General features: G+C 40.1%; 1 protein-coding gene across 3 annotated transcripts in view; it reads right to left on the minus strand.

Moving 5' to 3' along the window:
* Positions 1 to 27,827, minus strand: part of PDE3A (phosphodiesterase 3A) — a 263,316-nt gene that overhangs the window by 233,576 nt on the left and 1,913 nt on the right. The gene's annotated exons all lie outside the window — the stretch shown is intronic.

Raw genomic sequence — 27,827 nt, forward strand, 5'->3', positions numbered from 1 at the left:
ACCTTTTTATTACTGATGAGGTTTCTTAAGATAAAAAGATCTGAAGTCTCTTTAAGCCAGTTAATGCCTGTTTTAATGGAAAAGGTAACTTTTTCCAGCTGTGAAGCAACCCTAAACTCCTACAGACAGATTTGACTTGAGAGTGTTTTCAGGATTAAAAAATTGGTTTAAGCTCAGGGTGTACTGTCAGACCACAATAAAAGGAAAATGAATACAATATGCTGTAAATACAACACTAGTCACATTAAAAAACAAAACAAAAAACTTTCTGACAGCTTTGGTTATCTCAAGGTGCCTCCAATTCTTATCACACACAACCCTTTCATAGACGCACTACAGACCTCCACCCTCAGCCATCCAAGGCATGACACAACCCAGCAGCAGCAATCCTTCTGGAGGACAGCATAGAGTTACTGCTATCCCAAGCTTACAGAGAGTGCTTGCTTTCACAAGTGTTTTTCATAATTTTTTCAGTACCCTATGTTACACAGAAATGTCTACATCTGTATTTGTGGGGAAAAGGTGAAGGTGAGAAGGAAGGAAGGAAAAAGACAGCATCAAAACAAGGAAATACCACTTTTCATGTTTAAGAAAAAAAAAGAACTCAATTTAACACATTTACTTTAACAGTTTTTTCCTAGTTAGGTGGGGGGGGAGAGAAAGAGTGTTGCAAAAATATTCTCAGGACTCTGTATCAGCACCCTAAGTTCTGATGGGACCCCTATCAGCATACCTGCAGGATCTCTACCAGTACAGCCAAGCCATCTTCCTTTTTGTGCAGTAAACCCAAAAAATAGAAACTGTACTTGAGTCACGCTAGGTACATAACAAACCTCACAACTACAGAGTGTGGCTGAGTCACAGCCTGGGTGCGACAGACCAGCCCAATCTCCACAACCCGGGTACATCCAGAAGCATGGGGCAAAAGATGGGTCACGCTGGGCTCTGTCACCCTGGCTGGGGAGAGCTGGCAGATGTGTTGGACAAAGAGGTAGAAGAGCCACTGTGATGGACAAAATGCAGTGCTTTCACACTGGGATGAACTGGTGCAGGATGGGAGTAAGGCTTAAGCATTTTTATTTTATTTTATTTTGCTCTGGAGCAAATATACTCAGCTTTTATCCTTTACCTGGAGCTCTCTAGTGATATAACTGTACAGAGCAGCATGATTCTACTGTAGCCTATTCATTTTTGGGCATCCACTTTCAGACCTGCCTGTGGGGATTGTTCTGCACCACAGAAAACACTGAATAAATACAAACACCGCAGTATATGGCCATAACTCAGAGCTGCTGTGCAATAAGCAGCAGCAAACCCCCCCACCCCTCCACCCCGCCCAAGCAACAAGCTAGATTTGAACAACAGGGTCCCTGTTTTTGCCCTAATTTAGGTAGTAGTAAAACCTGCATTTACTGCCATGGCAGCAGGACCAAGCAAAACAGCGACACATGCTCCAAGGCAGAATGAACAGATTTACTGCTGGATCTTCATGCACCATGCAGAGCGCAATGTGTGTGGCTGCTCCTTACCATGAAGCAGCTTGAGAAACCATGTCTCCTATTCCTACCTGTGAGAGATGCAGGATCAATGAGCAAAACCTGGGCAGTGACTGGTTGCATGTTGCAGTTGTGGCATTTGGGGTGGGCACACAATTTATGACTTTCAGCATTTTTCTTTGGGCTGTTAAACAATGATAACATGGTAACCTTCTTGAAAACATGGAGGATTTAAGCCACACATATTGCCACTACAAGAACAAGTTCTCAGAGGCAGAGGTGGCATTTCTGTATTCCTAAAAAAACTTTGTCAAAATAGTCCACTTGATCAAGGACAATTCTTTTTCCTTTCAGAGTAAACAGCATCCTAATTGTACAATAAATCACTATCACTAATCACTATCTACACAGTAACACTCCCTATCAACAAAATCCAACTATGTGGTATTCCTTTTGAAACACTGGTTTTTAAAGAGATACACCCAGGCACATGCACACACCCCAAAGAAAACACCCAAGGAAGCAATATATGTACTAGCACCTTTATTCCAAACGTGCCACAGAGATGAAACAATTATACAGCTGGGTGTGTGAGTTAATTGGGGTTTTGTTATAACCATGTTCAGTATATGAGTTCCTAGAAATAACCTGCCACCGAGAACGAAGCAGATGATGTTGCTGATTCATTCACTGGTAGTCACAATGTCTACTCCTGTTCAAACGTATATTTTGTCCTGTGTATGGCCATCTTGCAATGCCTAGTCTTAAAGTGTTTCTTTTTTGTTGTTTTCTCTTCAATTTTAAAAATACAGTTGCTTTCCCATCATAAGTGTGCCAGCAATTACCTTAATTTCTGAAGCCTTTTCCTATTTCATTGTATCAATCAATCCAGTTTGTGATTACAGTTTGACACAATTAGAGCATTACTGGGTTGCAAGACCATTTTTCAGAAGGCACAGTCTCTGAAATCACAGAAATCCCTTTTTAAATTAGTAAATTAATATCTTGTATTTAAAATTTTAATATAAGATGGAAAGACCAATAATATTAAATATCTGATGGGAGTTAATGAAGCAGTTGTCAGTCTCTTGCTGTCTCTAGCAGGAAAAAAAAAAGAAAGAAAAAGAAAAAGGAGCTGCTCAATTTCCGCATCTGAAACAAAAAGAATTTGATACTATCCAAATTGCTATACCCAAGCACTACAAATCATTTGTTCTTTGAGTGACATGAAACCAGGAAATTTCTACAATCCTAGAACTTTGTCAATTTGTCACACATACAAAAAAGCTGCTAACTGGGGGGGCTGGGGGGGTGGAAGAAGTGGAGCAAGTGGGCTTTAAATATTCATGAAAATTTTAGTCTATACAAAAAGTGATAAAGGTCCCAAATGTTGTGGTAGTTTGGGAAAGAAACACGGTTATCTAGCACAAAGTGAAAGACTACCAAAAGTAAGGTTCAAAGACTAATAGGCTAAATAAACCTTAAGCAACAGTGTAGGTGTGCTTTCTTTCAGACCCTATTACTGTATAAGATACTGCGGTCATTTTGTTGGTTTCTTGCCCTTCAATTTTGTACCACTGCACAGAACAAAAAGCAGAAGACTATATCAAACACATTACAGTGAAGAACTAAGAAAGCTTCGCCTCTGCCTCTGAAGAAATGGCTTCATGAATTAGTCTTTGGTGGCTAAAAGCTTGGAAAAAATAAACCAAACCCTGACATTTAACATGAGGGAAAGATGTATGGCATATCACTGCTCTTGAATAGCAAATGAAATCAGACCTGCTAAGTCACCTAAGCCAACAAGCCAACACTGCTTATCACAATGAGAGAAAAAAAAAAAAAAAAGAAAGAAGAAAAAAAAAGAAGAAAAAAAAAAAAGAAGAAAAAAATTTACAGAATGGAAAAGAAAAAAAAAAAAGCCAAAATTAATACTTAATCAAGTATCAGTAGAAGTTGGCTTCACTGCATCCCATCCTGACTCTTCTGCAGAACCTTCTCACACCAGCTCTGGAGATGAGGAGGGCTCCCTGCACACACATAGGCACACACCTCCTGGCCATGCTGCTCAGAGCAAGCAATTCCTCAGCGGCAAAGTTTCAGCAGGAATCACTGACTGGACTTTGCCAGTCTCCACGGTACCCCCCACCTCACCATGGATTGAAGACAGAACTAACAGCATGTTAAATATCATTCATTAGCAGCTTACTGGAGTTGTGAGGCTGACAGAATAGCTTCCTTTGAAAAATTAAACCTTTCTGTTGACCCACTTACACTACTGCTTATTCCTTCCCTGCATAAGGCAGCTAAGGAAACTGATCTCTCCCCCATCAGTTGCTTCTCACCACACACAGACTGTGAAAATGGTTGGTGCCTACCCACCACAAGTTCAAAAGGAAGACCTAGAGCACTTAAACAGATTTGCATTCCCTGAGTAAACTCATCACCCTGTTTTCATTGCTTATGTCAAGAGAAAAACATACAGATTTGTTTTTTTAACTTTAGTAAGATAGGATTTTATTATAGCTTGACTGAATGAACTTCTCATCTTGAACAAAAGTCACCAGGAAACTCAGCATGGCCATACAGTTCCCAAGTGACGCCTTCTGCATGCTGGTTAGGTACACATCTCCCACCTGAGCTACTGGCACAGCTCCCCATGCCAACTACAACTCTTACTCTCCATGCAGACAAGATGCTTTCACCACCACAGCTACTCCTAGGTATCTCCTCATCCTTTTCTTAAACTGCAAGGTTGTAAAATCAAGTAACATGCTTACAAAGTGGTCTTGAAATAAATCATTTGTATCAAGCAGAATAAAGTTTTATTAGTATTTTCCCCAAAACAAACATTCCAAATAAATTTCAATTTTGGTCAAAAAGCTATTCATAGTTACTTCGATTAGGTATCTTTTTAAATTATTATTTATTTATTTTTTTATTTATTTACAAATAAGGAGGCAATTTAAAACACCTGGAATATAAAATACTTCTTTGTATGCAATGCTTTGAGTACAAGGCCATTCATTTCATGAAATCTACCTTGTACTTCAAAGTTAACTGAGGTGACTGAACTAGGTGTTACCTCCGAGCAGCTGAGCAACAGTTAACTGCTTGTGTGCAGAGGCCTGTTATCACCTTCTCCAGAGGCCAAGAGCACCTGTGTGCCAGGCTGCTACTGCCTTTGGGACCAATCTGACCACCACCAGCTCAGGAAACAGCAATATAAGCTGTGTGGTAACAGCCCCCAGCACAACTGCAACACCGCTACTCAAATCAACCACACAAGAACTTCCTTCACATAGGAAAACTCAAGACCATCCACAGTATAACCCTTAAGCAGAGAAAAACAAAGTTACATCCCTGATCTGATAAAGTGAGACAAGTGACAGGGTACTACAAGGTTTTAAAGCAGAAAATGAAACATTGTGGAACAGATACTTGTGTATCAGCAACAAAATCAACAGCTTGATGCTCAGTAAGTAGAGCTAATAGTTCCAACTCATTTTTTGCAATCTTGAAAATGCCACCAGCATCAAGTGGCTCATATGTTACCCTTAAGAATCCATCCACATCTCCACCACAATGTTCAGCTGCAGAACCTTTGGTGCAGGAGAAAGGATGATCATTCACTAGTCGAACAGCATAAATACATCATAAATACATCTACACTCTACACTAGTAAAAAAATAAAAAAAAAAAAAGTGTGGAAAAAAGGACAGATTTAGAGGTTAACTTCAAGGTTACTGCCAGGCCTCCAGCCCCTCCAAGCTATTTTAATACCTACCTATGATAATGAAGACACAGCACATGCAAGCAGCACCTATATTGGAGATCCCTATGCTTTATCCTGAGGGTGCTGCTCTACCTCCTAACACACTGCATCATTATGCAATGACAATGATACAAAGCTCTGGAAACCTGATGGCCTGTTAAGACTGCAGCTCATCCGGACTGAATTCCTTCCTGCTTTCTAGCTCACTGAAGAGCTGGGCAGAGCCACTGCTTTACAGAGTTATTCTCCTATGTAATTTCCAGCAATGACAAATTCCTTGTAAGACCAGAGACCCACGTGTCAACTATCATTACATGAGCATCCCCTGTCAGGCCCTCCCCTCAAAAGACTCATATACCAAGGTTTTGACTTAAGATCTAAGTGAATAAAGCAAAGGATAGAGAAAATGACACAGTAATTCCGTTTATAAAGGACATCACAGATGCTTCATAGTAAGCTGCCCAAAGCAGTTGGGAACTGATCAAGCAAGAAGTGATGACAAATCTGAGTCCCAAACTGAAGTTTAATCCCAAAACCATGCAAGATGATGGATAAAAGCTCCCTACTGATGCAGTTCTCCAAAGCAATTCCATCTTCGACTGCAATTTCCTGACCTGTTCCCACATCAAGAGTTATTTCTGTCACTTTCATGCTTATTTCACAGAATCATCTAGGTTGGAAGAGACCTCCAAGATCACCTAGTCCAACCTCTGACCTAACACTAACAAGTCCTCCACTAAACCATATCCCTAAGCTCTACATCTAAATGTCTTTTAAAGACCTCCAGGGATGCTGACTCAACCACTTCCCTGGGCAGCTCGTTCCAATGCCTAACAACCCTTTCAGTAAAGAAGTTCTTCCTAAGATCTAACCTAAACCTCCCCTGGTGCAATTGTAGCCCATTCCCCCTCGTCCTGTCACCAGGCACGTGGGAGAACAGACCAACCCCCACCTCACTACAGCCTCCTTTAAGGTACCTGTAGAGAGCAGTAAGGTCACCCCTGAGCCTCCTCTTCTCCAGGCTGAACAAGCCCAGCTCCCTCAGCCACTCCTCATAAGACTTGTTCTCCAGGCTCCTCACCAGATTCGTTGCCCTTCTCTGGACTCTCTCAAGCACCTCAATGTCCTTCCTGTAGTGAGTGGCCCAAAACTGAACACAGTACTTGAGGTGCGACCTCACCAGAGCCAAGTACAGGGGGACAATCATCTCCCTAGCCCTGCTGGCCACACTGCTTCTTATACAAGCCAGGCTGCTGTTGGCCTTCTTGGCCACCTGAGCACACTGCTGGCTCATATTCAGCTGACTATCAACCATCACTCCCAGGTCCTTCTCTGCCAGGCAGCTTTCCAACCACTCATCTCCCAGCCTGTAGCTGTGCTTGGGGTTGTTGCATCCCAGGTGCAGGACCCGGCACTTGGCCTTGTTAAACTTCATACAGTCGGCCTCAGCCCATCGGTGCAGCCTATCCAGATCCTCCTGCAGAGCCTTCCTACCCTTGAGCAGATCGACACGCACCTAACTTGGTGTCATCTGCAAATTTACTAAGGGTACACTCGATCCCCTCATCCAGATCATCAATAATGATATTAAAGAGGACTGGCCCCAGTATCGAGCCCTGGGGGACTCCACTAGTGACTGGCCTCCAACTGGATTTAACTCCATTCACCACAACTCTTTGGGCCTGGCAATCCAGCCAGTTTTTAACCCAACAAAGTGTACGCCAGTCCAAGCTACGAGCAGTGAGTTTCTTGAGGAGAATGCTGTGGGAAACGATGTCAAAAGCCTTGCTGAAGTCAAGGTAGACCACATCCACAGCCTTTCCCTCATCCACTAAGCACATCACTTTGTCATAGAAGGAGATCAGGTTCATCAAGCAGGACCTGCCTTTCATAAACCCATGCTGACTGGGCCTGATTGCCTGGTTGCCCTGCAAGTGCTGTGTGATGACACTCAAGATAATCTGCTCCATGAGCTTCCCTGGCACTGAAGTCAAACTAATAGGCCTATAGTTTCCCAGTTCCCTATAGTTCCCCTCCAGGCCTTCTTGTAGATGGGCGTCAAGTTTGCTAGCCGCCAGACAACTGGGACCTTCCCTGATAGCCAGGACTACTGATAACTTGCTGCTGCTGATGATTTCTGCTCTTACACAGGAGAAAAGACTGAGCTCTTTTCCCTCCCTGTCCTGCTTTCACACAGCCTCAGTAACCAACGTACCCCAAAAAGACTGCTTTCACAGTATTTTTGCTAGGACTCTGCCCACATAGCTAGACACACAGACTGACAGCCACAAAACATGGTACATGCAGGATCTGCCATATCCAGGGGAAAAGGATTAGGGGCCCAATATCCCCATGCCCCATTGCAGTGTGGTTTTAATCATCAGGAAAAAAAAAAAAAAAAAGAACTCCCCATGAGGTCAGATCATCCGTGATGCAGCAGAAAATGCCCCTTAACCACAGACTCCCTCAAAGACCTCTGACTCCTTTAAATGATGGAGCCATTTCAACACTGCACAAGCAGTTGGTCCTCATTCTTTCTTCTCTCCCCACAAACCAGTCTTTTACAATATATTTACAATATGAACTGGCATTTCAAAACATCAATCTCATCATTAAATGTTAAGATGATCACAGGAGAAAAACATGAAAAGCCTCAGTGTGAAGTCTTTGGGTTAGCGATCATCTATCATTCTTTTCAAATGTTCGTGCTCAGTACAGGCTAGAGAGAAACTCAAGGTTATGCTTCGTGCAAACACTTTTCTGTCTTGTAATGTCAGCCACCACAGTACCTCCAGATTCATGCATTGGAATAATTTCTCAAGTTTTTTGTTTGTTTATTTGTTTGTTTTTGGCCTTTTTGTTTGTTTGTTTTTACTTTTGTTTTGTTTTAAATCAAGTCGAGTCAAGGATGATATTAACCAGATTTGTTTTTATTTCTAGTCACTCTTCAAATTATTAATATCATTCCCAGCAAATAAATGGTGTGTTTGCGGTTTGCAATACTCATTGAGAAAGAAGGCTTATTAGGAGAAAACATTTAAAGCCTTTCTGCCAAAAAGAACTGGGAAATTTCTCTGGGCAGCAGAAAGTAGAGCAATTTCTTCTGCAGTTTTTTTTTTTCTTTTCTTTCCTTTTTTTTTTTTTTTTCATTTTCTTCTTTTTCTTTTCTCCCCTATTTCAGCTAATAAAATCCCTTGGGCATATTTTCTTAATTACTGTTTTTGACAGAAAATTGAAGCAGGAAACTTATTAAGCCAACTTAGAAACATACTTTCTAATAGCAAAGATAAAAATAATTGAACGTAAGAGAGGTTTAGGGACTAGCAGGGTCCTAACCAGAGTGTTGCCCTTAGGCAGCTGAAGTTTGATGACATGAGTCTGGTATGCTTTCAGAGATAGATTCAAGCCCTTGTTGTACCATTCATTTTCTAGATGACTTTGCTCAAGTCACTTACCTCCATTTCTCTAGTGATGTATAGTGCCTGATGTCCCCCCCATACGAGCGTTAAGAGTCCAGATGCATAAGAGTTTGAAACAGTTATGATGTACAGAGGGTAAAGGTGCTCATAGCAACTCCTTGGACCAGTTGTACAAAAGTAGATGCTCTACCCAAAGAGCTGTGGCAGAGTCACACTCAGAAATGATTTAACAAATCGGACAAACATACACCATCTCCACTACCACTTCGTGGAGCACAGAGACACACACCAAGTTTGCACATCCTTGTGGACTTCAGTGAAGGCAATATCAGAAGGCTGGCAGAGCATGCTGGAAAAGCAACTATGCATCCTGCTATCCAGTCACTCAAATGCCTGAAAGACAGCATCCTTCAGCTTTATTTTACAATTAAATACTGAACCATATCCTTCTCCCCCACCCCAGAGAACATCTTAGATGAAGTTTCAGACCCTAGGTCAAAAAAAAAGAGTTAAGCATTTGACAAAAGAAAAACAAAAACAAACAAACAAAAAAACAAAACAAAACAAAACAAAACAAAACAAACAAAAAAAAAACTAACAGAAATAGGGGAGCAGAGAAATAGTTATTTAGAAGTGACCCTTGTGGGGGCAGGGGAAAGTCTGTCTGATTTTCTTTGGATACAGTGAGGCAGGAAATCGTTGAGGTGGGTTAAAATACCTTTCTTGTACATGCTTTACAAAGAATTTCCTCTGATTACTAGAATAATATTTGTTTTCATGTCGGCCTTGATAAATCACAGCTGTGGTGCTTTATTTCCTCTCCTCTCCCTATTTTCATCTATTAAAAGGTCTACAGGTACCCATACATCAATTAAAAATACACATGTATACTTATTCTATATACATGTATAAACACTTCCATTCTGTGAAGGAGTTCCCTACTCAACATAGCCCTGGTCCTCAAATCTGTCATTTATGCTTGTACTGCTGCACATACAGCACAACCCCACTATCCTCCTTGTGAGACCAAGATCCTAAGAATGCCCAAGACAATGCAGAGCCCTATGCATAGGGGGAGAGACATAAATATCGAGGCGATAATTCAATTAACAGCCCTGTAACCACTGAAAGCTCACAACTGGAAACACCAGAATGAGAGAAGCTTAATCCTGAGCAATACTCCCTGTTTGCTTTTTTTGTTGTTGTTTGGTTGGTTGTTGGTTGTTTTGTTTTTTGGTGTTGGTGGGGTTTTTGTTTTGTTTAATTCTGCTTCCCCGGTTCAGGAGGAGGAAGCAAGACATATGACAGAGCTCTGATACAATGTGGAGTTAGCTATTCAGTTTTGCATCTTTAAAGCTAGAAGTCTCTGGAAATAGTTTTAACTAGGTCAGCATTAGCCACCAATAAGGTCAGCATCTCCAGTATTTCCACCAACAAATTTTGGAGTCCAGCATTGGAAACAAGGAGTTTATTCTTCAAATTTGATACACCAAAGCCCACCACGCTTTTTTTCTCTTGACTTAAAGACGAATTATGAAAATCTTAGTTCTTGTCACAGCTTATCTTCCCCCAGGGTGCCACTTCCCCACCTAATATATAACTCAGTCAGTCCTCAGGCCCAAACTCTTCATGCTTCATAGTCTCTGAAGAGAAGATGGAGTCCACCGGCTGTGGATTGCACTGCCTAAGCCCGCTGAGGTACATCAAGCTGAGAAACTCTTCCTGATTTGAGACTTTAAACCTCTCAGTCACACCAGCTGTTTTATTTCTATGCCGAGAAGCATTAACTAGAGAGTTCTCTGAGAGGATTTAACACGAATTTAAAAGAGGGCTTCTATAACTGGTCACACTAACCAGTTACTTAGTTCTTAACTAAGCAAGTAGATACAGTTTAAAAAACAAGAATCCCTTCCCAGAAAGGTACCTGGAGGCATCTAACCTATTTCTAATGACAGTCAATGCATTCAAAGGTCTCCTCTGGGAATGGTTATCTCCTGGAGTCGATTGAGCAATTTTACAGTTGGCAAACTGAGGTTTTAACAGCCGTTTAAGAACTATCCAGTAAATGCAGGCTGAAGTAAATCAACAAAAAAAAAAAAAAAAAAGGAAGGAAAGAAAAAAAAAAAAGAACAGACAAGGAGCATATTAAAAAACCAACCAAACAAGAACTTCTGGGTGGGGTGGAGCAGGTGTCACATCGAACGTGCTGTACCCTACACAAACAGGTCCTCGGGCTCTTCCTCATGTGGGAGCTTTCTCTGAACTCACGTGAGCAGGGATTGAAAGGTCTAGCCCTTGGGTGCTATGTCATGCCCTTCAAAGTGTCATCTCTTATCTGGCTGCTAAGAAACCATGCTGCACGCAAATCTGAACAGGTCCCAGCCACTTCATCTCACTTACACCATGTAGCACTCTTCTGGCAGCCACAAATGCATTAAGCTAACAAGTGGACTTAATAAATAAACTTGTATCTTGGCCAAAACAAAGAGCAATGAGAATCCTACCTGGGACTCAAACATTATCAGTGCAAAGGAAGAAAAAGAAAAGTAAACAAAAACCTGCCTCCAATCACTACCTGATAATGCAAACCAAACAACATAGCAGCTCCTGAACAAGAGAAGGGTAAAGAATCAGAGACACAAGAAGTCTCATCTGTTCTTCAGTAATCTTGTCCAAGGGAAGGAACCTAGGCTGCAAACTCCCAGCTCCAGAGTAATATTAACATTGTGCACTGGGTACAAGATGAAACAAACTGGGCTTAATGGTCAGGCTCGGCATTGAGAGGGTGAGCAGAACTGTCACAGTGCAAGGATGCTGGCCAGCAGCTGGGGGAAAGAGCCCACAAGTAGATGTGGATGGCAGGGGAGGAGAACACTGGCAGCAACTGCTCTGCTTGCCTAAGAAAAAGCAGGCATCTAGACCTGCTTGGAAGAACATCCAAAAGGCTAATTTAAAAGAGCCTCTCATGTACATGCATGAAAGTTCCCTTGACACCTTGTTGCAGAGTTTTACCACCATTACTGTTAGAAAGGTTTTCCCTAATTCCAAACCAAATCTCCTTTGCTACAAAACAGGCAGAATGAAAAAGAAATCAGCTTCCAGCAGGCACAGAGCACACAGAAAGGAGTTCTGGTATCTTCTGATATATCAGAAAAGATTTTTTTTTTTATTTTTTTTTTTGTGTAGCCATTTCCGCCCTCTCCAGTTCCCTCAAAGAATGTTGTTTGTATATACAAAGCAGGGAGGAGCTGTGAAGTACGAGAAGAATTCAGAGGGAACTCTGGACTTCCAGGCTTCATCCAGCAGAGACTGGATGCAATGCATTTGGCCTCCATGGCAAACAGGAGACTGAGAAACATGTTTCCCTTCAAACCGAATTTTATTCAAACACCTATGCACACTCATTTTGCAGAGCATGAAGCTAACCAGCCTAAGGTAAGTCACACATCTGAAGAAGGGAAGGTTAGATGTGACATAAGAATACAGCACTGATTCTTCACCTCACTCAATCTGGTATTTTAATTGCCTCAAGTACGGCCAACAAGATATAGTTCACCCAAGAGGAACAGCTCTCATGTTTTCCCTAGCTCAGCTTCCTAGCGTTGCTGCTTACAGCATTACTGCTTTCCAAAATGACAAAAATGTATATATGTGTGTGTGTGCATGCAAAAACAGAGGATGGGTAGAGACAGCAGTCCTGAAATTTTACCAAGAGTTAATAAAAAGAACTATGCCTACAGAGATCTACTGCAACCCTTCAAATCAGAACACAGCAGCTCAGAGCTATTAAATCAGAGCTAGCAACTTCAGTGCCCACCTTGTACTCATATCCTCAGGCCAGCAAGAACTTACACTAGCTTCTACAGTTTTTCCACAACAATGTTTAATATGAAAGCTGACATGGGATTAATCTCTTCCCAATTTCATTCTTATTACCCACCGAGTTCAGCACAAGTTGAATGCACTTCTTACGGTTAGGCCAGAATTTTATAGTTTTCTAAAGGTGAGAAGATAAGTAAAAACACTAGGTAAAATTAGCAGAAGGAACACCAATTTGCTGTTTTATATTCAAATACCAAAGGAATAACAGATTTCAGTACTTGTAGCTCTGTATGGAAGAATCTGACAAAGCAACTTGAAACCTACTGGTCGCAAAATGTGTTTTCTTACAGGATTGGTGCTTTCCAAAATGACCAAAAAAAAAATGCAAAAGTAGAGGATAGGTGGAAACAGAAGTCCTGAAATTTTACCAAGTTAATAAAAAGAACTATGCCATCTTAGGAACTTGAAGAGCACAGTAAGTGCTACCATCACTGGAGCAGAGCCGTGGGACTTCAGATACGAGATAAGAATTTGACCTCCTGGCCAATGAGCCATGTGCAGGATATCAATCCCACCTACAGCTGGTCAATTCAGTGTCACCAGATGAGCAAAAGGGGCCAATGACCAGCCCATGTGAGCTGTCTCTCCAGGTCCATAAGCAACAGCTCACAATGAAAATTTCTGTAAGATACAATCTTCTCATCCAGATAAGGATTCTTTCCTGTTTTCTTGGCTTAGTTGTTGCTTCCTCTGAAAGGGTTACAATTTCAAAGGCAGTGCTAAGAACAGGACTAAAAATTACACACGTTCAAGGAGTAGAAGTAAGCAAATAAATAAGATCTTCCTCCTAAGCCAGCTATAAAAGCTATTTCATTGCTTCCTATTTCAAATCACTATGTGCTCACATCAGGAATGAGCTTTGCATACCCTTCTCACTGGGAAAAATATTACACATATGGAAAAAGTACAAAACGCTCACTGGTACATGGACCAGTCAAAGATCCAAAACAGTGTCTTGACTAGTTACATGCCTAGCTCGTCAAAGCAACAATTTAAAGGAAACCAGGAATTGTTTCAATTGCATATACAACAGGAACGGGGAAGAAATAATGTTCAGAATATTAGAGAGCATTTCCACAATGAAAAGCTCTACCCACATGCAAAGAACACATGCAGGTATTTCATTTATAAATGATTTTTGCCTGAACATATTAATACAAAATATATATATATATATATATATATATATATATATATATATTTTTTTTTTTTTTGCTAAATAGAAAAGTTTACTGCAGCTGCACAGACAAGCACATGCAGTTTAGCGTGCACCAGGCATCACAGGCACCTCTCCCAAGGCTGATACCAAAACCACTATGAAAAACCTTTCAGCTGAGTGCAGGCAACTCTTTCCCAATGGGCACTGAGCTTGCTCTGTTGTCGCACACACATTTCAATATTCACCACCAACTGGGCTGAACTGAATTAAAGCCTGAAGGAGGTTTTCTCTCCAGCAGTATGATAGAGGGACTTCTGCTGCCAACAGCAAATGTGAAATAACCGTGCTGTGTGTGCCAAATTGTGCACTCTTCTTCAGAATCTTGACATTAACTTGACTCCCAAAGCTACAGACTGGCTAAAATGAACATACACACAAGACAGAACAAGCAAACAAATCTCAATTAGTTGCTACCTTTCTGTTTTCACCGAGTTGTATCAAAAAGCAACTAAGCTAGAATCACCTACCATAAGGTTTGGAACCACAAATCCCACAATGAACAGATGGACCTCTGGTATGAAGTCCAGTACCTGCTCTTTACTCTCAAAAAGTCTGAGTAAATTTAGATCCAAGTACCAAAAAACAAACAAACAAACAAAAAAAAACCACGAATTATGTTTCTTTCCAGCCATCAAATTCTGTAGCTGAAAAAAAAAAAAAAAATCCCCTTTTGTGTAAATCACTGATTATGAGAACATATAACATCTAGGGACATTTGATGGCAGTGAAAGATCTCACAGCAAAGCTACTGTTAAATCTTTGCTGAGAAACAAGGCAAGACATCTGTTTTACATTGTCTTTGAAATAATTAACTGATTTGTGCATTACCAAAGCGAAAATTAATTTTATTCTACTGTGAGAAAGTTTGAGAGAAGTGGAAGTCTTTAGTAATCTTTAAAAAGGAAAAAAAAAAAAATCAAGATTAGGCCAGACAAAGAGCCAGTTCCCACAAAAGGCATGATGGAGCAGTGCCAAATGCTTCTAAGAACAGAGCATTTTTTGGTTGTTTATTTGGAGCCAAATTTCTTATGCCTTCTTTCTCTCTTTTATGGGTATTAATAAGATTTCCACATAAATCTGTCTCTACTTAGTCATCTTCACCACTGTCAGACTTTAGAGTCCATCATCAGGAGAATTGCCAATAAAAATGTTTTTGATGTCACAAGAGCCATGCTATCACTCCAACCATTGCACAGAACAAACAGTCCCCAAAAGGTGAAAGGTCACTACAGTGTATGGAAAGCAAAATATTTAAAAAGTATAGTGTTAAAAATAAGAAACTCCAGAAAGAGGGGGAGAGGTGAAATAACAGTGGTCATCAACTAAATGTATTTCTTGGTTTGGTGTTAACAAACGAAAAACCTATAAGCATATTTCTCCAATCAATGTACGTATTTAAGCCAGACATCAAATAATAATTGGAAATTTTACTTGCACTCTTCTGAAACTGCCTTTTTTCAATCTATTATTCTTCTATGTATTTTCAAGCTCTTCACACTCATATCACATAATAAGAACATGCCTAACATTAATTATGGAAATTTCCTCCAAGGCACCAATGAATTCTTGGATTCAAGCCTGTGCATTTAGAGCAAGGTAACTATTGTCTCTTGAAATCTGTGATTGTATCTCCTTACATTCAAAATCAGGGGTGGATATCTCTGGTACAGCAAACAAACAAATAATAATAATAATAATAATAATAATAATAATAATAATAATAATAATAATAATAATAACAACAACAACAACAATAATAATAATAATAAAAAAAAAAAAGATGCTCTTGAGCTAAGTTGTAAGGAAATAAGTGAGACAAACTAAGAAAAAGTTATCACCAGGCAGAATAGTAGTGTTTCTTCAGTGTCACGCACAGACTGAAACAAGTTTAACCAACTTTCTTACACGTGGAAGCAGAATCAAGTGTCCAAAGCCCACCCCCCAACTTGTTTGGTTTGCCTTTAATGAGGGGAAATAGGTTTCAGATTTTCTGGGCTAGAAGACAGGGAATAATAAGGGAATACTCATCGATGTAAACATTCCTAGATCAAAATGCAACATTTGACCATTTATCACATCTTAGAAGAGTGGCACTAAGTGAGCTGTTAAAGCATGTGGGTATCAATATCAGGAGACCTCTTAAGTTTACTTTTTATTTAATAACCACTTGAAAAAAAAAATCCTTCATACATCTAAGAAGTTAAATACACAACATTTCTTCAAAAACATCTGCATTTGCAAATTCAAGCATTCAACAGAGAGCATACGACATAATTGCACCTATACATACTGATTCACCATTTTAGATAGTAATCCCTTAAGACTATGGGAAAGTTAGAAAGCAACTTTCTATGCTATCAGGTTTCTGACTGAAGTTCTCATCTCCTTTACTTGCTTAAGTAGGTATCTTATGTATGAATGCTTAAGATAATCTGATCATTACTTTTATCTCAGTTCCAAAAATCTTAACCAAATAAAAGACTCAGGAACCCCTAGGCCAAGTTCTCAGAAGTAAATTGAATAATTGTAAAGGAAGCTGTCTTGTCACAGCTCCCAATACAGATTCAGTCTGTATTTTTTTTTCTCATTTATTTTTTAAATTTTTTTTAATGCACATCAGTTCATTTTGCAATATACTGACTAGTTTAAAAATCTATGCCTTCACTCACCATCACATTTCCACTTACATTTGAGAACAGAATATATGGAGAGCAAATCAAAACACGAAATAAATATGTACATTAAAGTTGCAGACTCCCATTAAGGAGTTGCACTAATTCATGGCCAAGAATTTTATCAGTTTTGATGGCAGATTTACTGCAGTTCCCAGGAGAATAATAAATTCTAAAGAATTCAAATTCCGTCTTTCCAAAAAGTCTACTCGAATGGCAGATCACAGCCCCAACTCAGGATGCTTTAAGGTTAATCTTAAGAATCTTCTCTCTTTTCTACTCATAATACTAAAGGAAAAGAAAATAACATATCCAGGAATGACGACAGCATTGGAATGAAAAATATTGAATTTGCCTCATAGTAACTTCTGTCCCCAAATTTCTCATAGTCACTTCTGTTCCAACTACACAGAATAAGAACATCCCACATTTCAGAACTAGATTTTATACACCACACACAGTAGAAGAGAAAGTTGAAATAAAGATTGGATAGTCCATCTCCTTTCTCTTAAATCTATCTTTACTGCTTCACTCAAAAATGTTCAAGAATTCTCCACAAAACATTTGGTTTTGCCATCTCTCTCACCACATCACATGTACCCAGAAAGCTAGATTCAGATGTCCTAAATTTCAGTTAAGCCCTAGCACTGAGTATTTCCTATTAGCTGGCTCTGACTCCGAAGGTGCCTTGCCAAGAGGAAACAACAGGCTTGGAACCTCAAGTGGAATTTAAGCTTGACTATGTGCTGAAGTGCTGGCACCCCAATCCATCTATTTGTTGCACTATTATCACATGCTCCTCTATTACACTGCTTGACACAAACATGGCAAGCTTAGTAAGAAAGAGCATTTTGTATTCTGCAACTCAGAAGTCACTTTTCAATATCAGTATGGCACAGACAGTATTTCTGTTTGCCGCTGAACAGCTTCTCAGGGTTGTCTCTGTGGTGAAGCATGTACATAGCCAGCACTGCCTGAAATAAAGCATTCAAACTGCATACACCTATTTCTATACCTGCCTGCTTCTGGACAGTATTGAATGTGCTTGCTTCTCCACAAGTTAGAGGAAGCAAAAATGGTCTGCAAACTTGAGCAGGAAACTTTTACCAGCAAGAGTAAGGCTCTCCTCCCACTCTTGTCCCCCTTCTAACTTCTGAGTCCCTAGCTGAGTCCTCCCCATAGTTCAGTTCCTCACAAATGCAGCATAAAATCCTTTAATAGAAAATGTTTATTCATTTGAGCTTTTACATAATCAGTAGACAATTTGAACTGCATTTAAAAATGAACGTTGCATATGAATTAAGCTGAAAAAAAAAAGAAAAAGAAGCCAGGAATGGCATATAACTTACATTGCAACATTTCATCTCATACAGAATTTAAAAGTCAACAGAAAAACAGTGAATATCAAGGAATGAAGTCTAAAGAGGTGGTATTTCTGTCACTCATTTTCAGAACTGTCTTAATAAATCACTAATACTAACTAGTCCACAGTTGCTTTCAAAATAGGCATACAGTAGCAATAATACAACCACTACACATAGCAGAGTAAGTTTTTCCAGCTAAAGCTCATCTTTTTTTTTTTTTTCTTTTTGTGTGTGTGGGGGGGAGGAGGAGGGGTTGAGGGCAGTAAGAGTCTCTTATTTATTCCAACTGCTCTTATCACAATTCTAACCAGGCAGAGCTCCATGTTGAACAAGCCTCCATTTATGCCCATGAGAACAACACTGGCTCCAGCTACACAGGGAGCTTATCAGCAACTCAACGTCTAGCCAGATCTCAGCTCCATGTCACAGCCAAAATTAGCAACAAGTCAGGCTAGGTACCAGAGGCACAATATAAAGCAATCACCTAAATGGCTTTGCACCTCTAGAACAGAGCACCAAGTTACAGCTGTCTTATTGGAATGTATACACCTCTAGAACATAAGTATAAAGGTACTTATCAAAATCACCCCTGAAGTAGATACAAATCAAAAGTCATGCAGTGGTTACAGAGACTGGTGTATTTAGAAACAAACCTGTCTGCAGACACATCAGTAAATATTATTAAATATCCTGAAAGATCAGCGTCATACGTAACTCAAACTACAGACTGCTGAGTTCCATCCCTACAAGACAGCTTAAAACTCAATTTGAATACATACTAATACATACTAATTTGAGTATACGTATATCAAAGCACACACATCTTTATCACACACATATCTATGGCTATGATATATGTGCATGTGTGAATGCGTGCACACAAAAATGTGCTACAAGGTCTCAGGTACCTATGTAAGCAGCACAAACAACACTACTTTTAATTGCTTTCTTTGGAGTAAGAAAATAAATGGATATCTGCTCAAGAAAACCAAAAACAAGTAAACAAAACCTACATGCAGACTTCTGTATGGGAACACACCTACGTGTTGAGTGCATTCCCATATGGGAGGGATAACACATAAGACATGATTGTGCGGCCTTTTTGCAGAGAAGTCTGCACTTTTCTATAGCTGTCATTTCAATTGACAATACATGGACATAGACTAGGTTTTGTGTTTCTCTGCAGGCTACAAAAAGCTTGGACAAGTCTATCTGTATTAGAAGTGGAGAAAACATTGCTCAGATGTAGCTTCTCAACTGCTGCATCATCCTTTCCAAGTACTTTTGTTGCTTGTCAGATACGCAAACATAATGCTCCTGAGGGTCTCTTTTTAGACTGTCACCCCAATGACGTTATTACCACCACAATGCAGACAGCCTACCACTCTGTCCTCTTCAGCTGCCTGACATTCCCATTTCAATGTAAATTTGGGGTATCGATTTTTGCTGGGAATCTATATTTGTATGTAACATAGGTTACAAAACATACTAACATTCTGCTTATACTCCATGACATTAAACACAAACTTTGGCTTATTTAAAACCGTATAAAAAGAGCAAGTGTAAGAGGCTAGCAGAAGTATCTGTTCTTCAGGGTGAGGAAAAAATAGCTATTGCTGGTGCCATGGCTGCAGCTCCAGCGTACAGAGATGTATCAAGGTATCAGCAACCTGCTGGAACCCTAAAGTGCAATAATTTGTTCATAACTTTTGACATTCAAACACTCAAGTCTTTCCCCATCTGGATTTCATTTCACAAGCAAGCTTATGAACAAATATAAACAAATATCAGGGAGAAGGATGCTGCTCAAAATAAGCAATGTTCAGATTTAAAGATGAGTAAATTGTTCCCTTACAATATTAACATTTAAACATGGAAAAACAGAGTCTGACTGGTTATTCTAAGAAACAGGTTTAGTTAAAGCAGAAAAAAAAAAAAAAGGCAACAAAAAAATCAACAACAGAAATCCACCATCCATCAGTGACTTGATCCTCAAAACACAGCAAATGATACAGCTTTCCAGCTGACATCAGTATATTAATATTTTTCACAGTTCTTAATCAGGCTGAGATATTTCTAAAAGAACAAGCCACTCTGAGGCACAGTTACTTTTTAAACTGTCACCAGCATCTGTCTCAGGAGTTAACAACCATTAGCAAGCATCCTGAATATGCCAGAAAAGCATCACTCCTCGAGAATTAGGCACAAAAGAGTCCCATAAAAATGTAGCAATGCAGACTATAATTTTAAAAATCAAACCAAAACATAAATTATATCTATAAAACAAAACCAACTAAAACAGACTATGGAAATAAGTCACGTTTCACCAACAGATTGGGGCATTAGACAAGGAGACCTCAACCACAGTCAGAGCTATTTCTGTTGTGGAAGTTCCATATTTTTCCAGACTTGCATTTGTCATGAGACAAGAGGATGAAAAAGTAAAAATGTGTTTAACTATACCGATGCTCGTACACATTTTTTCCCTAATTGTTTTCAGTATTTAATCATATTAAAAATGGGAACACAGTCATGCGGCAACAGATCCTGGTCAGAGGCTCATACAGAACATCTCAGATAAAACACTAAATGCACTAAAGCATTCCACAACAGAGTAACTAATAATTTTTTTCATTGCTAGTTTCAGATTAAAAATAATAATAATAATAATAATAATAATAATTCTCAACCTGCTTGACATAACAAACCTGTAAATAATAAATACAAATGTCTAGTGATTTAAGAAATAGGTTCATTCATACCCTGCAACACGTTCCACAACGTTGCGTGTATTGCTATCACACCCATCCAGACTTCTTTCTAGCAGTTAAAACTAAAGATTTTTTTCCAAAAAAATCCTTTTAAGAAAATGCCATTCCATACTCTTCTGGCAGACCTGTCCTTACTCGTCTTTCCATCTTGTTAGATGGTTTGGGCTATCCATGGACCCCCAACTATTCACTTCGGCTAAAGAAAACCCAGCAAAACTCTTCCACCCAGGACTTCACTAAGCTCACGTCGCTGTAACACTGGCACACAAACACACCTAGGATATTCAATGACCAACACTGCCTGCTGACAGTCTTCTTTCTCACAGCTTCCAAAATCAGCAACATAATTTCACCAGCTAGACTCGAGTTACCAATACTTTTACTGCAGGATGTCTCGGCTTTTGTTCAGCAGCACCCATAGTGGCATTCAGAAACCACCCTTGTGCAGCAGTACGGAAGGACCAGCCTAGCACTTCTGTCCCATCAGCAGGTTCTGCTGGTTTGTTCTTTGCATGTCATTTCCCATTTTATTTATAATCTTATGTACAAATAAAGAATTATGCACATAAAGCAAGACATAAAGCAATGGTGAATTAGTCTATTTTTCCAGATTCTCGATGATTCTTGAGGCAGCTACTTTGTACTGAGATTTGCAACCACTCTCATGACTTGTAAAGGACTTTCAGAGGCCAAAAAATGCCTCCTAATTCTACATTTTTGTTGTTAGACCAGTGAGAGAAGCACAACCTTCCCTTACAGCAGCCGGTTTGGCTTGCCCCCACCTCGCCAAGCCGACAAGGGTCAGGGCAGTCTGTCCACCTGTCAGTCCTCAGCCACCCGAGCAACCGCAGACCTGATGAACAGGAGCAAAAGGGCACGAAAAGCAAATAATAATAATAAAAAAAAAAAAAAAAGAAAAAGCAACTATATTTGCGCGGATACGTGGGAAAACGTTTTAAAAAATAAAAAGCTCGATTAAGTACCACGGACAGATTTTGGTTTTTGTGTTTTTAGCTCCTCGGGCAGCCGCTGGGCAGAGCAGGGGCTCGTGTGCCCTCTAGGGGTGCAGCCCGGCAGGGCAGGGGGGTGAGCCTGCGGCGTGGCAAAGAGCGGCGAGAACCAGCAGCGGCATACATCGGCACCCAGGAAGGGGGCGGCGAGCTCAGTACTCTGAGAAAAGGAAAAGCCTGTAAGGCGTAGAGCGGTTCTTCCTCTTACCATCCCGTTTAATCTCCCCAATAAGGCTCAAAAGCCAATACTCCCCCACGTTTAAATTCGGGCAGATATAGGATTTTCATTTATTTACCCCAATTTTTCTCACTACTCTGATGCAGAGAACTCCTGATGTTACTACTGTTCTCATAGCAGGACTTATAGCAAACCAAGTTAAAAAATAAAAATCAAAAATGAAAAACTAGTCCAAAGTAGAGGTGTTTATTTCTGAATGACACTCCAACTAACACAGAAGAAACTTTGAGGAAATGAGTTAGTAATTCATCAAGAAGCTTTTTCAAAACCAAACAGAAAAGAAAGCATCCAAAGAAAAACTCAACTTCCACTTTGCTATCTGATTTGTAACATTTATTTCCTTATCTGTTAAGTGGTATGCTACAAGCTGTACATCTTTACTTAGATTATCTAGGTAAATCATATCAACTAGCTCAAAGCAGCTTCAATTTCAGCAGTCTTCTTATCCTAATACCATTTAAGATGCAGCTGGCTTACCCCTATTTCAAGCCCTGCTGTTTGCAGGCATCAGAACCTAGCAACCTTCCTAGTTACAGGGTGAGATTTGTATATGTGTTTACATATATATATGTACATGCATACACACACATGCATAAATTATCCTTTAACAGAAAAAAGTGCAAGTGATATTCCTCCAAGTTACAAGATATAGCTATGTCACCCTTTCTTGAAAAACAAACAAAAAAAACCCACACAGTTGGAACACAAGCACAGTAACAGCAGATCAGAACAAATTCACATAAATGTCACAGTTAAGGTCCAAAACATCATGTGTCACTGTTTTTCCCCTCCACCCCCCAAGAGGCTTCTCAAAACACATTTCATACACAGGGTCACTGTTTGGGCTGTTTATTTAATTAACATGACAACCCAGCATACACAGGATTTCTTTCAGTTCCACAGCTTTGCATTTTCACACTTCACTCAGAAAGAGCAGAAAGTCACTACCATATTTTATTTTATTTTTTGCCAATATGCCATAATATCCCTTTCTTGATTTATATTAGTTTAGAATCTATTTTTGCCAATAACAAGAGTTTCATCAGCAGTTTTAAACTTTTTGTGGGGTTGAAAGAGAAAAAAAATATGTAGGTAGAACTGATTTGAGTAAATAAAACCATGAAAAAAACAAACAAACAAAAACATTACATCTGGAATCCTTGCATGAATTTTCCTGGAGACTTCATAGAATATTTCACACAGTTGTGTTACAGCAAGTCACTGGGTGACGTAACTAATTACTATTAGTCAGTTTCTGGTGACCTAAATGGTACCGCCAGTAAATCTTATCAGAGTAATTACAGCTCAATAATGCTTATTAGAAGAAGGTATATTCTAATATGCTCCATGTCTAATCAGCAACATATTATGAAATTTAGTGTCTAGATTTAATCTACTATCTCCTCTCCAAAATTTGAAAAAATCTTTGTTGCATTTGGACCTCTTCTATTATCAAACCAAAGAGCAGCGTACATAATACTAAAAATAGGTTATAATTGTACATTTTACTTTTTTTTTTTTTTTTTAAAGGACTGAATGCTAGAGAGCCAGGAAAGAGGGGAGGGAAGCAATGTATTCCTGGCACTTACAATGTTCTCACCGTCAAACAATTAAAAGAACAGATAAAGCCTCAATTTTCCCTTGGAAAGAAGAAAAAATAAAACACCACCAACAACTACGTTTATTTTTCTCATCGATTTCACAGATCTTATCACTGAAGTCATATATTTGACCATGTAAACTGTTACAGTATTTTCTTCTCAGCTCCGCAGACCAGCCGCGATGACGGTCTCAGCTCACAGCTTTCACATGCAGCAGTGGGAGACCGGCAAAGCCACCACTCAGAGTCCCACCAACTGCGGTCACACCAAGCAAGACTCCTCCAGCTGCCACTGAAGGAAGACAGAGGAGTCTGGGACTAAAATTGCTCACCTGAAAAAAAAATGACTTGCTGAAAGAAGAAACAGGAAGGGAAAGATGTGGCACAGATGCCACAGAGCAGTGGCAGCACAAAACAGCTACAAGCACCAAACCAGTTAAAAATAAGTGACAGATGCTCAGATGCCCATCCCTAATCTCCCATCAGTAGGGAAAGAGCATAGACAAACAACAAAGGAAGATGGGTAGAAAACCTCTCTGCCCCAGGAGCCATAGACAAGCTGGGAGTTTACATGCTGGCTTTGCAGCTGGAAACATCAGACCTACGTCCTGGTGCAGGGCAAAGGGTCAGGGCAAGACTCAACACCCTGCCAGTGCCTCCTGGTTAAAAGGGCTGTGTCACCAAGGGGGTTGCAGGCTGGTCTGGGAACTGGAACGTACTTCAAACCCTGGTGTATGCTCTACCTGTGACAATCTTCTGACCACAGCAAAAAATACCTACAAAGGTATTTTTGATAAACAATTTGAACTACTGGAAACAGCTGCTCTAGTTTGTTTAACACATACTTCTAACGAATCCAAATTAGCTGAAAGCCCCATCTCCTTCTAGACAAAACAAAGAATAAGCGAGGCTTAAAAGCAAAATTAATAGTCTTCTGCACAGTTTAAGTTGTCTGGCTACTCTGTCCTGGCCACAGCAAAATTGTCCCTTTAGACCGTTGGACACATTGAATACATGCATGTTTATACCTGCAGAGATTGGAGGCATAAGCTCTAGAATACATGGGCCATATATTTTTTTAATAGGAAACACCAAGTCACAGAACACTTTTCCAACCCTCCCACCACAATCTTCTCCCCAGATATTTAGGAAAAGCTATAAAAAGTTTGCAAAAACATGAGGAAGAAACTCAAACGCTATTGCCCTGGTGGTACTTATGCATTTACATGGGGAAAAAAATTGTTCATTCATTCATTGTCTGTCTCATCCACCCATTCACAATTTCTCTCTGCAGTCATCTTCAAAACTGGGTGAGCGAGCCCTTAAGGAGCTGAGCATCCTCAGCTGGCATTGATGAAATCACAGGAAGACAGCACTCAGCTGTAAGCAGGATCAGGCTGTTACAAAGCACACATTTCTCAATGAGAAATGCATACAAGCCAAACTGGAAGCTTTTAATCCTAAAATTTGCTGAAGTTGAAAGAAAAAAAGATAAATCAGACCCCCAATATAGAATTAAAACAAAACTGGTAAAGAACGTTTTTAGCAGCAAAATAAGGTTATATCTGCATGTGTGTGTTTGGTTGTGGTAGTTTATTTTATGAAACTTTTGCTTTTTAAATTCTTTTGGGGACTGATAAGAAATGAAGATGAGATGTTTCCACAGAAAGAATAATTTATAGTGACAAAGACATTTTCAGCTATTCCTTAGCTGAAACATCAGTTTTCTATTTCTTTAATTTTAGCTATTTCACCTATTTGTGATGTTACTTTGCAATTCCTGGTATTGCTATTTATACCACAAGGCCAAATAAATTTGTATTTGTATTCTAGCAGGGAAAATTTTAGATTATAACTGAGATATGTGTGACTAAAAGAATAAAAAATTAAAATAATAATAAAAAAATAACTTTTGCAGGCTCTTGTATTTATACAAGTGGTCAGATAGGGAGGGAACCACACTCTGGAAGAATAAAACCTTAACTAAGTGCTCAGGAATAGGAAAGACTACACGAGAGGCAGCGGGAAACACCTCTAGAACTCCTGAAGTTACTCAGCAGCAACTGAAAGCATGTATTTCAAAGCAATAAAGTAGATCCATTTCCTGATGCAAGTTATTGGCAGCTCTCAGGCATACTCAGAAACTATCTTTCGGACCAGAAGCAGTCAGGGTATGTTTTTTAAAAACAGGGGGGTGAGGGAAGGCCTGGTTCTGTTTATAAAGCCCTCATCTCTATTTTTAACAAGTTATATTTAAAAACTGTCCAAAAGAGAAACATTTACCTATGGTTTCTTTAAGTCTACAGGGAGGTGATTTCTTGCTACAAACACAAACTTTGTTTGTTGCAGATTAAGAGAGTCCCATGTCTCCCAGAATTTCTTCAAGATTCTTACAGAGCTTTGTGTCAGGGTCTCTGTTTTTCTGTGGTGCTACAATTTATTTAAAAGGACAGCTTTTAGGGAGGGAAGTTCACATACGTACAGCCACAATGTACTTAAAAATAAAAGACAAAAAGTCTCCACAAACTTGAAAGTAGTCATCCATCTCTAATCACACAGTGACGCAAGTGATACCAGATCTCGCTATTGATTAATACCAAGTGAGAACAAAAGAAAGAGAAATTTGCCAAAATCCTGGAGTGGGTAAACTTAACAGTTGCCTGCTCACACCAGTCCATCTCCACAGCTTCGAAGCTGAAGCTGCTTGGGACAAATCTGACTAGTGTCTCTATGGGAAATACAAGCTGGGGTGGGGGGGAAGAGATCTACCCTGTTATCCATCGCCAGGATAACATTGCAGTCTATATGGATGATCTGAATTCTCTCCACAAGAAGGGGGAAGGATGTGACCGCAAACTAGTGAGCCCTATCTCTGAACGATTACGTTTAGACATATTAACTGGAAAACTGCTTTTGCTTAAAGTGAGAGAGCAACTGGAAATATGTTTAAAACGCTACAAGTGATTATTGTAAGAAACCACCAGAAACATCTAGCATCATGAAGTATAAATGCTTTTAATTTCTTGCCTTAGATATTGTATTTACAAATTATTCTTACACCCTCCTCGCTCTCTGAATTCATAGTAAAACAAAGTCTGAACTGAGTCAGCCTTCTATTTTTTCACACTGTATTTGCCTGGACACTGTGGTAAATATTTAGTTTATCTAAACAAAAATGTTAAATAAATAAGTACGTTTGTTGTAAAATAAGCCTCAAGTATATAAGGTTGTCAGGCCCTCTTCTAGCAAATGTCATAACCAACCACAAAGGGATGTAATCAAACCATTTCCAGAAACAAACTAGCCACCCACACCAGATGGTTAGATGCCATTACTTCAAAAATACTTAGCTGCTTATCCAGCAAGTGACCTGAAAGAAAACCTTTGGTGTGGGGCAATGCGCTTCAGTCAACCACAGCTCCCAGTCATTCGCAATACTAATTGAAAAGGAAAGCTTAATACCATTTGCCACTTGTTTTCCCCCAGGTTTCCCTCTCCACCACGAAGCGAGGGTAGCACGGGCTTTCAATGCGCCCAGCTGCGCTCGACCCACCGAACAACTCTTTTGGGGGGTGACCTTAAACCTCCAAAAAATGAGAAAGTGCTTCGAGCACAGAGCTAAGCCCATCTCATGTCTGTGGCAGGACTCTCTATAGCCACGCAATAAAGATAACGAGGTTTGCTCGATTCTTTTTTTTTTTTTTTTTTTTTTTTTTTTTTGAGATGCGCTTTTAAAAAGCTGCGTGGCTGGTAACTAAGTTTTCGCTAATCTGTTGCAATCACGACCTCTTAAAATAAAGCAAGTTGTGATAAAACGCGTGGACCTCGGCTCGGTTCCCACAATAGCCGAGCGGGAGCTATTGATTCCAGGCACAGGAACAATCCCGGGAGGCAAAGTGCAACGATGAGCACCGCACGGCTGCGGGCCGGTCTCAGAGGACACGCTATCGCCCTGATAAGGGACTTCTCCCACCGAGGACTAGCTGCTGGGCTCCCCCGCACGCACACCTTCAAAGTTTCATCGGGCCAAGTTGCCTTTGCAGAAAACTGCAGGTTTTAAGGAGCGGGGCTTGCCGGTGATGCTGCGAAAGCTCTCTGCTGTGCCGTGAGGACAAGTTCCCACCAGGCAGGCGGGTACCACCCGCCTCAACTTTCTGCCAGGGTTCCAAAATAACAGCAATATTAAAAGCGAGCCCCGCCGATGGCTGTATAACAAGAACAATCCCGAGCTCTCTCCCCACCGCCGGCACCGGGGACAAGCCAGTCTGGGTCCGGGGCGTACCCGCTTCCCCCCCGTCCCTGTCCCTGTCCCGGGGCGGCCACCGGGCACTCTGCGCACCGTTGCGAGAAGCCGGCGCCCTGCTCGCCCCCCGAGGGGGCT

The sequence above is a fragment of the Anas acuta genome, chromosome 1 (genome assembly GCF_963932015.1).
Source record: "Anas acuta chromosome 1, bAnaAcu1.1, whole genome shotgun sequence".
Taxonomy (NCBI): Eukaryota; Metazoa; Chordata; class Aves; order Anseriformes; family Anatidae; genus Anas; species Anas acuta.